This window comes from Camelus ferus, chromosome 9 (genome assembly GCF_009834535.1).
Source record: "Camelus ferus isolate YT-003-E chromosome 9, BCGSAC_Cfer_1.0, whole genome shotgun sequence".
Lineage (NCBI taxonomy): Eukaryota > Metazoa > Chordata > Mammalia > Artiodactyla > Camelidae > Camelus > Camelus ferus.
This window is the reverse complement of record NC_045704.1, coordinates 19,809,808-19,823,579: the sequence shown is the minus strand read 5'-3', so window position 1 is coordinate 19,823,579 and position 13,772 is coordinate 19,809,808. Positions and strand designations below refer to the sequence as shown.

Sequence of the window (13,772 nt, the reverse complement as noted above, 5' to 3'; positions counted from 1 at the left end):
GGGAGGGTTATTCCAACTATTTTGTGGAGGGGTGGGGATTTGGGGGGAATTGAGCCACCACCCACTTTTTGATCTTTTATGGCCAGCCGGGAAACTGTCATGGTGCCTGCGGGTGTGTTATTTAGTGTGCTAATATATTACAGTAAGGGTCCACTGGAAGTCAAATCTTCCACCATCTTGGCTGTAACGAGTTTATGTACTATCATCAATTTCTGTGTCATTCTTTTAATGGTTGTGCCCTGTCCCCTTCCCTCCTGTCTCAAGAGGAGTAAGGGGGTTGGTATAAAGAGATTGGAGCCAGAATTCCAAGTTGGTCTGAAGTGTCCAGATCTTTAGACTTAATGATGACCCTGACTGTGATATCCTAGTGCCCCGAGGAGGGTCCCTGTGGCGTTTGCTGATGGACTGGTGTGTGTGGACAGGATTGTGTTTGGATGGTGGTGTTTCTGGAATGTGTGCCACTCCTTTGGGTGCTGGACTGAAAGGACGCCACAGAGAAGATTGCCTGCTATTATGCTGGACTGTGACACTAGATTTAGGGGTGTCCCGGGATGTTGAAGAGGAAGAAATTTTCTTCTACCCTTCTTAGGTCTTCTGGCTGATCTACAAAATAAGTCGACATGAGACTGATTAAAAGAAAGTCAAACAAAAATTTAATAAACTGGTCACATAGGAGAGACCCAGGAAAACTGAGTAACTCACCAAAATGGCTGAAGCCTGTCAGCTAAAGACCAAAGAGGATGTTGGGGGTAGTGGTTTGGGACTTCAAAGGGGAGGAAAGCAATCCACATGGAGATGAAAAGCAAGTGTTTGGTGAACAAATGTTTGCTAAGCTACACAGAAACAATGAGACACAGAATAATTTCCATTCCAGGCCCCACTAAGAGTTTCCCCATCACACTTAGCCCATATTCTTTGCAGATGTCTCTATTGATAGCTCTATTCCTGGAACAGCCCTTTATCTAAAATCTTTAGGCAGCTAAGTGGGAGGTAAAAAGAAAGACTTCCTGAGTCTTATGTTTCTTCAAAATAATCAGCCTAACTAGTTTATACTGTAAAGTACAGGGAACTTTATTCAATATCTTGCAGTAACCTACAATGAAAAAGAATATAAAAATGAATATATGTATCTATATGTATGACAACAATTATGCTGTACTCCAGAAATTGACACAACGTTGTAACACTGAAATGACAAAAATAATACATACATAAAAAATAATAATCATTCTAAGTTAATCCTCATGCCAAAAAGACACACTTTGGAGGGCAAATTTTGCTCCCCTACAGTGGCTTCCTTTGTGAAGTGCCGGAGACCGTGTATATCATGAAGGTGGCTGTGCCCTGAAGGAAACCAGAGTATGTCACCCAAAACATGCGTCTTTGAGCTGAGGGCAATTTAGAAGCATCAAAGGCAAGAAAAGCTCTCTACCCTCTCCCATTTCTGCGTGAATGCAGGATATAAATTCTCCTTTATGTGGTGCCAACTGCTGCCTGCAGAGGCCCTGTGACCCCCATTCCTGGGCTCTCAGATGTCTGCCTGCAATCCCTCAAAAAACAAAGTACACCCTTTTCTGACTTGTATTTGCCCTAGCAGAATTAAATAGTCCTGGGAAGTGGCTAACCTCCCCATAGCTCAGGCTGACTTGTCTTAGCTATTTCCTCCTTATGAGTTGTAAATGCCACCACCTTACCGTATACCAAAGCACCTTCTCACTTATAGCCAATCAATAATCTGTTCCCCTATCCCTTTGTGTGCACAGCTCCTTCCTCAATAAAAGACCCTGCATGTTCACCCTCAGTGCTCACACAGGCGCCTCTCCTCTGTGACCGGCTGTTTCCTGTAGCAGCTATCTATTAAACTTTTCCTTTGTTTCTCAAACTTTCCTTTGTCTTTGTTAAGTTCTTTTACAGCCCATGACACTGGCCTGTTGTGTGCCCCAACATTTTACTGGAGGACAACTCTAGACTTTTAGCCCATATATAGCCCCTAAGGAATCTGCAAATAAACACTCCTTTAGTTTCCTCCAACTTGCCAACCCTGGAGTCCTAAAATTGTTTTTCTTTACCCTATCATTTCTCTATAAATTCATGTTCCTTGTCGAAGATGCTATATAAGGTGGAGTTCAAGGCCACCAGTTTGCATTACTCTCGTTAAGATTTCTCCCATATAACATGCGCACACAAGTTAATAAATTGTTTTTCTCCTATTAATCTGTTAAAGAGCCGCATTACAGGAGAGGATGGTCACGTCCCAGGTCTTGTGTGAGTCTCTGGCACATGCTGCCAAGTGAGGGTCCTTGGCTTCCAGCAGGAAAGAATTCAAGAGTGAGCCAAATAAAGGGAAAGCAAGTTTATTTAGAGAAATATATATTCCATAGACTGAATGTGGTCCACCTCAGAAGGGAGAGCAGCCCTGGGGTGCAACAAAGGGTTGTTTTTATGGGCTAGGTAATTTCATATGCTAACAACTGGGAGGATTATTCCAACTATTTTGGGGAAGGGGCAGGGATTTCCAGGAATTAGGCCATTGCCCACTTTTGGACCTTTTGTGGACAGCCTTGGAACTGTCGTGGCACCTGTGGCTGTCATTTAGCATCTATTATATTACAATGAGTGTATGATGAGGCTCAAAGACTACTGGAAGTTGAATCTTCCATTATATTAAGCCTAGTCGGTGGTAACCAGTATTTGTCCTATTCTCAATGGCTGTCATTCTTTTAATGGTTATGTCCTGCCCCCTTCCCTACTGTCTTAGCCCCCCGCTAAGAGACTAAGATGGCTAGAGGTAAGAGTTTTCCTCTCTTACAGCCTTATTGTGTGTTATTTCTGGGATGGTTTTGATAGGCCAGCACTTCTAGTTCTTGCTTTCCAGCGGCACAGTGTTTGTGGGTCACTGTGTTACTGGATGTTGAGATTTTGATGATCAGCATCTTGGCCTTTAAGTGTGCCCTCAGATATGTGGTGCTGTTGTTACCAAGGCTGTCCCCCAGAATCATACCCCTGCTCCCTCCTCAAATAGAAACCAATTACTCTTATCTCAGGAGGAAAGCTGCAAAAAGAAAAAAAAAAGAACAAATTAGAAAGAACTAGGCCCAAGATGGTGGAAGATTTGACTTCCAGTAGACATTAAGCATAATTATACACTCATTGTAATACATTAGCATGCTCAATAACACAACCACCAGTGCCATGACAGTGGAAATTGTCGTGACAACTACTGAAAAAGCCCATAAAAGGACTGAAAAGGAAAGCATCAGTTCCAGGTCCAAACTACAAACATGTCCTCAGATAACATAAATATTTCCCCCACTCTTTTCAGTTCCTTGCCCTTTACCTCCACCCTCCTATATATTTGGTGTCTCCACCGGATTTGGGTTGAGAAGTTGATTTGGAAACCGGGTTCCCACTTCTCCATTCTTTGGCCACTGAATAAAGCTTGTGCTTTTCCAGTCTCAGCATTGTTTTCATTATTGGCTGCACTAATCTGACTGGAAAAAGAACGTCCCTAGTCGAGTCTTGGCCTGGGCTAGGACCCTGGCATGAGTCCAGCTTACAAATTCGGTAACACTGTGGCTGTTGGATGAGTAATTACAGGCAAAAGCAACATTAGAAAGGAAGAGGCAAGTTACCATTATTACTGAGTCATAGAATTGTCTGAGTATTTTTGATGCAGGAAAATCAGATGTCGGGTGTGAGGAGGGCCGTGTCCCAGGTTTCGGTTGAGCCCCTGGGACATGCCCTGCCAAGTGTGGGTCCTTGGCTTCGTGCAGGAGAATTCAAGAGCCAGCCACCGTTGAGTAAAGATAGATTTATTTAGAGATACATCAAAAGGCAAGAGAAAGGCCACGAGGTGTAGGGGTTGGGTGCTTAGATTAGAGTAAAAGTAGGTACACACTCCATAGACAGAGTGTGAGCCGTCTCCGAGGAAGGAGAGAGAGGGGGTGGCCACGAGGGGCCATGTTGCCAGTTTTTATGGGCTCAGTGGTTTCATATGCTAGTAAGTGGAAAGACCAGTCTAACTAACCTGGGGAAGGGGCTGGGATTCTCAGGAAGTTGGCCATTTTCCACTCTTTGCCCTTTTGTGGCTAGCCTCGGGACTGTCATAGCTCCTGTGGGCATGTTATTCACCATGTTAATGTATTACAATCGGTGTATAGTGAAACTCAAGGTCTACTAGAAGTCAAATCTCCCACCATCTTGAGCCTCAAGGCCTTCTGGGTGTTGAATCTTTTGCCATTCTGGTGTTAATTGTTGTATTATTCCTTGGATGGCTGTGCCCTGCCCCTTTCCCATCTCATTCTGATGAAATTTTCACATATTGAAGTATAGGGAAGTCATTCTGGAATATACATGATTTAACTCAAATTATATGCTAACTAAAACAGCCTGTTTGGGGCCTATCAAATATACGTTGTACATCTACTTTAATTATTAAAGGAAAGGGGGTAATGATACAGAAGTAAAGAATTAAATAAAAATAAAGATTTTAATCCCTTCCTGGGATGCTGATTCTGGTACTCCTTCTTCTTCAATGATAAGACTCCCCTCCCAGGTGCCAAGGCCATACTGACTCACTATGTACATGCTGATTTGTTGTTGTTGTTGTTTTGAAACCTTGAAAGAATGTATCCCTGACTTTTTTGATGTTCTGTGTTCTGACAAGATATAAAACTCTGCTGAAAATCATGCTTCTCCAGAGCAGTTCCTTGGATCTATCTAGGGCTGTCTCCTGGAATATAATTCTACGTTTCGCTCAAACAGAACTATTTCCTATTCCTATTATAGATTGTTTATTGATTATTTCTGTGGACAATGTAATCAGAAAGTTGAAATTAATAGGACTTCATAAAACAAAAGAGAGGGGCATTTTATTTTCTCCCATAAATGCAATTGCAATATTTTTCTGTGGATGAGGGTTTTTTCCCCCAACCCTAGATGAAATGTTAGATGAATTCAGTGTCTTCAATCACTCTTTATAATACAAGATACTTTGAACACTTTAAAGTTAAAATTAGTCTCATTTTAGTAGTTAAAAATATCTTCAGTGTCCACTGAAAAAAATACACAGAGCCTAGAAATTGAGAACTGTTTTATTCAGGGCATTACTGAGGAATATAGCCTCTCAGATAGCTCTGAGCAACTGTTGCAAAAAGGTAAAGGAGGAGACAAGATGTATAAGGGTTTTTGCTGGAAGAAAAAAAATAAGCATGTAGACATGTAGTCAAACATCGAAGGATTACTGCTAATCACAAAAACAAGACATCTCAAGTTAATGATTTTAGTGCTTTTCTGTGCATGGGAAGATGCAAGACTCTGGGCTCATGGAAATTATTCCTTAGATATGCATCTTAACTTTCTAAGGCCAGTATCCTGTTTTTTCTTCATCCTGAATTCTCCTCAGGGCACACATTCAGGGGTGGATACAGTGACAAGTGGATTGATGGTGGGAAACATTTGTTTACTGAAATGGCAGGCAACATATTTTTGTTCACATTAGCACGAAAAATGTGCAGTGTAATTATCAATACTTCATTTGAAGCAAAAAAAAAAAAAAAAAAAAAAAAAAAAAAGCACATTTCTACCTTCTTCCTCCTTGACCACCACCAAATATGGTTACATCTCAATTATTGGTTATGTAAATATATGGTACTTATATACTAATTATGTAAACTTTTCATTTAAAACTAAGTTCATTTTTTTCTTAGATATATTTTATTAAGGATTTATTTAATTAGTTTTCTTGTAACTTACTCTACTTTTTAGAGATGTTCCAAAAGATATGTTCGATGTCCACTGGTGTCTTTTTCCCCAGTGATTCAAATACCCAATTAGAATCTCTCAGCCCTCCGTTATGTGGCTCCAGTTAGACTGTACACTTACCATGAAGCTTACTTTCATTGTTTTCCTGAATTGGATTTCTGTTTCCTGGAATTAAGTTAATTTTTGCTAATTTTTCAATATTGCTCAGGATCTTTTTCCAACAGCTTCCTTAAGATGCATGTGTTAGAGATAAATTTCTGACTCTTTTCATATTTGGAAATGTCTTTCTTCTACCTCATATTTTGCTAATATTCAGAATTTAGAAACATCACTTCAAAGTTTTCTGCTAATGATATCAAGTTAGTGCCCATTGTTTTCTGTACCTTTGTATGTAATCTTATGTCTTCCTCCCAATCACCCCCAATACTTACTATTTATAGCACCAATGTACTGAAATGTCATTATTTATCTTGTGGATTTTAAAATATTTTTTATGCTACATATAGGTAAGCACTTTCAGTCTATAGGATCTAGGTCTGAGAATTTCTCTTATATTTTTGTTTCTTGACAGTCTTCAGTATTTCAGGTTTTTTTTGTTTTCTTCCAGGAATGTGTATTTCAGAAAAGGGCTTATGAGTTGTGTCTAAGTTTTCCTTCTTCATAGATTTCTGTTCTTTTTACATGTGCAGTATAATCTTTGATCTCTCATAAAGTAATTGTAGTTGTTTAAAGTTTATTTCTAATTTTTGCCCTTAATGTCCAAATCAAATTCCTTTTTTTTTAAAAAAATGAATTATATCCGGATTTGGGTCCACTTTAGCTCCTGTCATTAGGTTGAGCCATCACTAGGAGGGCAGTTGGTCCAAGATGGTGAGACAGATTCCAAGAACTGGGACGTCAGCAATCTATAAAAAGGAAGGCTGGCGGACCCTCCCTACTGTTATTGAGATGGTTGTCCAGAACCATACCCCTGCCCCTCCCGTGAATGGAAGCTACCTCAGCAGGCTTCTGTTGCAGAACCAAACCTCAAAAGGAGGAAACCAAACAGAAAAGGAAGATGCGGCTGTAACTTGAAGTCACCGTCTTGATCTCTGGTGAACCTGTCTCATAGGCTCCCTGGAATACATTAGCGGGCTCAGTGACACACCTATCAGCGGCCCTAACAGGAAACACCTGACAACAGAGTAGGATGAAAAACGAGGTGGGACCCCAGTTCCTGGGAGAACCCCGCCTTTTCCCAGAAAACCAATACCAAAGCCTCCCCATCATTAACCCTACATTTCCAGTTCTTACCTTGCAGTGTTTCAGAGGAGAAGCTGATTGGCCAAGGCACTTTCCGCTTCTCCATTCTCTGGCCGTTGACTACAGCTTGTGCTCTGACTCCCTCGGGATCGATTTCCTTACTGCCAAGGCAGGGGGCTCCGGCTGCGCTAGGGCCCAAAAGGCGGATCCGTAGGACCAATTCGGTAAGACTCCCTCTCAACGCACGTGCTGTTTTTCCTCTCTTCCCGTCCCCTCTGACAACGCTGGCGACCGTGCGCTCAAGGCTGTCTTCACCACACCGCCGGCTGCTAAGTGACAGGTCCCCTAGGCTCTGGGGAGCAGGAGAGACCTTGGTGGTTGGCAGGTGCGGATGACGGTTGGGTCCCGTGCTGTGGGAAGGGCTTGTGGCCTGCGTCTTCCAGTGGTCCAGCAGATACATAAAAGGATGGATGAATACACGGATGGATTGGTCGGGCTCTCAAGAGTGCAGGAAAGCCCTGCCAGGCTTCCAGGCCAGGCTTCCCAAGCAGGATGTGAGGAGCCGGCAACGGGAGGCCAGGGGCAGGTTGAGGGCCTCGAGTGAAAGAATGGCGGGGAGAAGGGGCTTTCAACCGACTCCTGGAAGGCACTGGGCTAGGCAGAGAACCCGCCCAACGTGGCACCAGGGCATGGGCGGCCTCTGCCCAGGTCTAGGGGAGGTATGGCTCTCGAGGAGGATGGAGGGAAGCAGGGAGAAGGAGCTGGGTGGGGCAGTGATGTTCAACCGACACGACGATCATTTCGAGCGGGGATTCAGGGATCTTCATTGCCGCTCACCGCACTGCATATTATGCTCCCTCTCCCCACAGTTGGCACTAGCTTCACACACCTTGATCCGGATTGAGGTCCTCTTTTCGTCCCGCCACTAGGTGCAGACATCACCGGGGGCGGCAGTGGGTCCAAGATGGCAACACAGACTCTAAGATAATGGGTTGTCAGGAACCCGAGGAGAGGAAGACTGGTGCTGCCTCTGTATGTCCCACCATCAGCCTCTGTCCGTCCCACCATCAGCCTCTGTCCTCGTCTGCCTTTCCTCCGACAGCACAGCTGCCAGTTAAAGCCCGTGCTCCAACTGCGCATGCGCGAGACGAGATCTGTGGGCGGGGTCGGGTTGACTTCACAACGACCTGCAGGATTGCTGAGGGTTAGGTCCATTAGGTTCTGGGGGTCAGGAGCGGCCTTTGGCGGTTGGCAGGTACGGGTGAAGGCTGTGTCTCGCACTCCAGGAAGGGTCTGTGGCTTGTGACTTCCAGTGGTTCAGTGGAGGGAGGGAGGGAGGGATGGGATGAAAGAAATTTTCACACTGAGGTATGGCGTAGTCCTTCTGGCTCATACATGATTTGGAAGCTAGCCAGAACAGCCTGTTTGGTGGCCTATTAAACAGACATTGTACATCTGGTCTGTTCAATAAAGAAAAGGGTGGGTGCGTTGTCCACCAGCAAAAAAAAAAAAAAAAAAGAAGTCCGTTTTAAAGCTCCAGATAAATGCCTCCCTCCCTTACTGGGACACCAGGACTAGTACTCCTTCGATGACAAAGCTCCCTAACCAGGTGCCAAGGCCATACTGACTGTCTAGGTGCTAATCTGTCTTTTTGGAAACCTTGAAGGAATACACCCCTGTCGTATTTGATGTTCTGTGTTCTGACAAGATAGAAAACTGCTGAAAATCATGCTTCTCCAGAGTAGCTCCACAGAGATACCTGAGAGGCTATCTGCTAGGCTATAGTTCTCAGTTTGGCTCAAATGACTCTTTTCTATTCCAAGTATAGATAGTTTAGTGATGATTTCCGTCGACAGATGGATGTATGGATAAAAGGAAAGATGGATTGATGGGTGAATAGATGGGTGGCTTGTTGGGGTTACCAAAAGTGGAGGCAAGCCCTGCCAGCACAGGGTTACCAAGCAGGATTGGGGTGGAGCACAGTGGGGAGAAGTCGGGGGCTAGGGAGGAAGAACCGAGATGAGAAAGGGACTTCAATAGATTCCTGCAATGCACTGGGAGAGGCAAGGACACCCCACCCAGTGTGGCAACAGGGCATAAGCCTCTTCTGCTGTCTGGGTCAGTGGATTTTCGGGTGACATGACCATAGTTTGGGCAGGGACTCTGGGATGTTCAGCACCCCAACTTCATCAGGTCACATCCTTCGTCCCATATGACACCATTCCCACCCACCCTGATCCAGATTTGGGTCCACAGAGGTGCCCCACATGTCTTTGTCTAGCCACCAGCCAGGTTCAGCAAACACAGGCAAACATGGCAGCAGGCACCCAGAGATCTAGGATGTCCATAATGTGAGGCAGGAGAACTACCCCATTCCTACCTCCCACCATCTCCCATTGGTCCTCTTCTCCCCTTGATCTTCTGACAACCTACCTTGCCAGAGTTGATGCCTGCACTCCAACTGCCCAGTGGGGCCCAGGGAGAGCTCCGGCCTTCCCATTTCCCACCGCTGTGGCTAAAGGATTTCTCCCTGGGGTCCTGGGTAGCTCTTTTGTCCTCTGCCGGTAGTCATTTCTCCACTAAGGGCTTAGCCTAGGTCCTCCAGTTGGTCCTTTGCATGGATGGATGGATGGATGGACGGACGGATGGATGGATGAAACAACAGATACATGACTGGCTGGCTGAATGTTCAGATGGAAGAAAGGATGGATGGATGTGTAGTTGAGGCTCCCAAGAGCTGAGGAAGGCGGGGCCTGGCCAAGCTGAACCAGGCAGGATCAAGAGCCTAGTGGTGATATTCCTCCCTTAGGTCAGCCAGGAGGTTGTGCCCGGAGCTATACCAGAAGGAGACTGCCCGGTGACCCTGAGGTGGGACTTTAGGATGAACATAGTGTGAGGCAGTAGAACAAGGCTGTCTCCCCATTCCTGCCTCCCACCATCACCCACCATCTCTTCTCCCCTTCTTTTACTGTAGAAATTTATTGTTGAAATGTCTTCTGCTGCTTTTTGTTGTGTTTTGTTGTATAACATCGTTTTAAGTAGGGCTAGCATTCCCTCATTGACTTTCTTTTTCTTTTCCAGAGTTCAGTTCACTGCCTATTCTTACATTTCTACTTTTCCACATGAATTTCAAAGTCATCTTAATTTAAAAAAAAAAGCTGCTGGTATTTTTATGTGATCCTCATTAAATTAATAAAATGAGTTATGGAGGATTTTTATGAACTGAATTTTCGCTTCCAAGATTATGGCACATCTTTCCATTTGTTGAAATCTTCTTTTATGTCCTTCAGTGGTAATATCCTCATGTTTTGCACATTTCTTACACTTATTTCAAGGCATTTTATCTTACTGGTTGCTTACTGCAAATCATATTTTCTTTCATTAAATCTTTCAGTTGGTTGTCTTTTATATGTCTTCAGATTTTCATTTCTTAATTTAGTACTCGTTTTTTTTAGTATTCTTATCATATAAATGTAAATGCAAATTAACTTCTGTTACAGAAAGGATCTCTGAGAGAAGAAATATGCTTTATTACATTCAAAATGCACTGTGGCCTGGAGAAAACTGCAATAAATTAGCAGACTGAATCTGCTCTAGGCTTCCTTATGAATGGTGTAAACTTAAACAGGCTCCTTAAAGAGGTTTTCTTTATTTTTTCACATGGGGTCTTATGTCTTTAAATTTATGTCTTTCACCTATTAATAATTTTCACACAGATTTGTAAAATTTCCCCCATTCGTAATACAAAAAAATTTAATATTACCTCACAGGTAACTGAGGAGGAGCTGTTAAGTTTTTTAAAAATCTTTTTTTCTCTCTGCTTCAGTTTGGACAATTTCTATTGATGTATTGACTCTTTTGTCATTTCCAATGTGATGGCAAGCCCATTCAGTAGTATTTTTTTCAGAGATGGCAGCTTTAATTCTATAATTTCATTTGGTTCTTTTTAATATTTTCTTTCTCTCTTATTTGTTCGTTCATTAAATTTCACAACCTTGAGCATAATTATAATAAGTGTTTTCAAAAGCCTTATCTGCTAATTCTGGCAGATGGGCTCTTCTGGGGTAGATTTCCACTGCCTTTTCAACTGCCTTTTAAGTACGAGCAGTAATTTCTTGTTTTTACCTTTATCGAGTAATTTTGTATTATATCCCTGACAATGTTAATGATAGTTGTAAAGACTCTGGATTTTCTTATATTCACAAAAGATGTTGAGTTTTTAGTTTTTTGGTAGAACTTTGTTAGATGTGAACTCAAAACTGTCTCTATTTTGGTATCAAAAACTGAAATCTCTATTCAATTCTTTAGCTTAAGCAGGACTGCATGGAGTCTGCCCCACACATGCACAGTTCCGGAGTCACCCAGAGAGCTGAATATGGTTTATGCAAAGATTTGCCCCCATCCCAACTCTCCCCTTTGTGAAATTCTCCGTTTTCCTTTCCTCCCCTCTATTTTCCAGTTGCCGTAGGCCCCCAACAAGCCTCTGGTTCTTCAAGCCAGTTATAATTGCGGTTTAGTTGTCCTGTGTGGCACTGCCTGGGACCTTCCCTGAGGCAAAAAGGTAATTATTTAATTTTAGAATACCAAGCAATCTTGTCTGATAATTGTTAATTATTTCATGCATTCATCAACTAGGTGAGGATACCCTGAAAGGGGCAGAAATTGGTTCTTGGGGTGTAAAAAAATATGTATTTTAGATGGCTTGTGGTTTGTGGCCCTCCAAAGGACCACAGTACATTAACAGGTACATATCTGTACTATTAAAATTTCATGGAGATAAGGGTGAGAATTGAGGGGAAATAGCTAAGGAGACTTCTGGAGGAATAATGAAAGATTGAGAAAAAATGAATTAATTGATAATTTATTATAAGTAGGTTCTTTAAGATTTTCTATGAACACAATCACATCTGTAAATCCTGACACCTTTATCTTTCAAATCACTGTGACTATTTTTCTTGAATTGTTTAGAATCTCAAGTACATTAAATAGAAAGCAAGATAGCAAGTATCTTTGTCTTATTCTTAGACTCCAAGGGAAAGCTTTTACCATTAAGAAGGATGTTTTCTCTAAGAATTTCATGGATACCTTCATGTGACTAAGAAATTTCTCTTCTTTTTTCTTTTCTTCCCCATAAGTTCCTTATTTGTCTTTGCTGAATGGGTGAATTATATGAAATGTCTTTCCTCTGTCCATGAGGTGATAATATATGGTGATTCTACTTCATTCTGTTAAGGTGCTAAATTATGTTGCTTTTCAAATGTTAAAACTACCCTGCATTCTGGGGATAATCCCATTTACGTGATATGTTATTCTTTTCATAGATTACAGGATTTATTACTAATTTTTGTATTTCTACGTATGTGTTTATCAGTGAGAGTAACCTATAAAATTCCTCTCTCTTTAATGTCCTCGTAGAGTTTCAGTATCTATTTTTGCTTACTTCATAAAGTAAATTGTTCCAACCTTTATCTGTTTTCTGAAGATTTTGTGTAAGATTGTTTTTTCTTCCCCTTAAATAGCTGATAGAACACAGAGAGGCATCCAGTTGTCTATTGGAAAGGTTTGTAATAATGGGTTCAATTTATTTACTAGATTCAGAGCCCTTCAGAATGCCTATTATTTCCCTGGCAAAGTTGGTAAATTGTATGTTACTAAGAATTTGTTTCATCTAAATTTTCAAGTTTCTAAATTTCACATGAAATCCTTTTATTATCTTTTTAATGTCTGCAGGATTTATAGTGACTCAACTTTCATCCCTGAGTTGTTTTCTCTCTGTCTCTCTGATAGAAATGGAAAAGTAAATGTACCATGTTTATACAAGGAAAAGTAAATGTGGCAATAAGACACATAAATGGATAATAATCTAGAATTGCATGCAACAACATGCAATGGGTGAATCACACAAACAATATTAAGCAAGAGAATTCAGATGCAAAAGAGTATACACTGTATGATTGCATTAATATAAAATAAAAAAGATTGCCAAACCAATCTTTGCTGTTAGAAATTTGGAGAATGATCATCCTTGGTGAGTGAGGAAGAGAAGTGAAGAGAGCCTGACGATGCAAGTTGGGATGCTAGTGATGTCCTATTTCTTCTTTTGGGTACTAATTAAATAAATAGATGTGTCCAGATTCTGAATATTTATCCAGCAGTACATGTAGGCTATATGTGCTTTTAGGTGTGCATATTATACATCAAAGAGGTTATTTTTACAAAGTTAGGAGGACTTCTGCTTTTCTGCTCCAAAATGTAAAGGACTTGTAAGTCATCACTCCTGTCCTCACAGCAAGAAAAACGCTAAACAACTGAAAACAAGTCTTCTTATATCCCTCAGAGAATTGAGGTCACAGAGCAGACCCACGGTCTAAAAACTTGGAGAGACAGGCAAAGAGAGTTATAGGTTACATAAAGTAGAAGCTGCTAGAGCCCGGAACTGGCAGGAACTGGTGAAATGGAAACTGAGTAAGGACTAGCTTGAGAGTTAAGAACTTCTTAGGGCTTCCACACTTTCTTGAGTTTTACCTCGAAGAGCACTACCACTCTCTCAGAGTGAGATCAGAGAAAAGTCCCCTCATGCTTCTAGCAGGGAGAAGAGAAAGTAACCATTTTGATATATTTCCAGATATACCGTTGTCCACCTGCCCTCAAGGGGAGACTAACTTACCAGAGAGTAATCAATGTGAAGGAAGGAAAACACCCAACCCCCTCTAGCCCTCCTGTGTCACCTAAAGCTAGTGGTGAGAGGGGACCTGAGAAGAACTGGT

General features: G+C 42.0%; 1 long non-coding RNA gene across 1 annotated transcript; it reads left to right on the top strand.

Annotated features, from left to right (window-relative positions):
- The first annotated feature begins 6,877 nt into the window (after positions 1-6,877).
- Positions 6,878-11,584, top strand: LOC116666053. Its single transcript, XR_004322909.1, has 3 exons — positions 6,878-6,964; positions 7,064-7,229; positions 11,465-11,584. It is a non-coding gene; the product is annotated as an uncharacterized LOC116666053 (long non-coding RNA).
- The last annotated feature ends 2,188 nt before the right edge of the window (positions 11,585-13,772 follow it).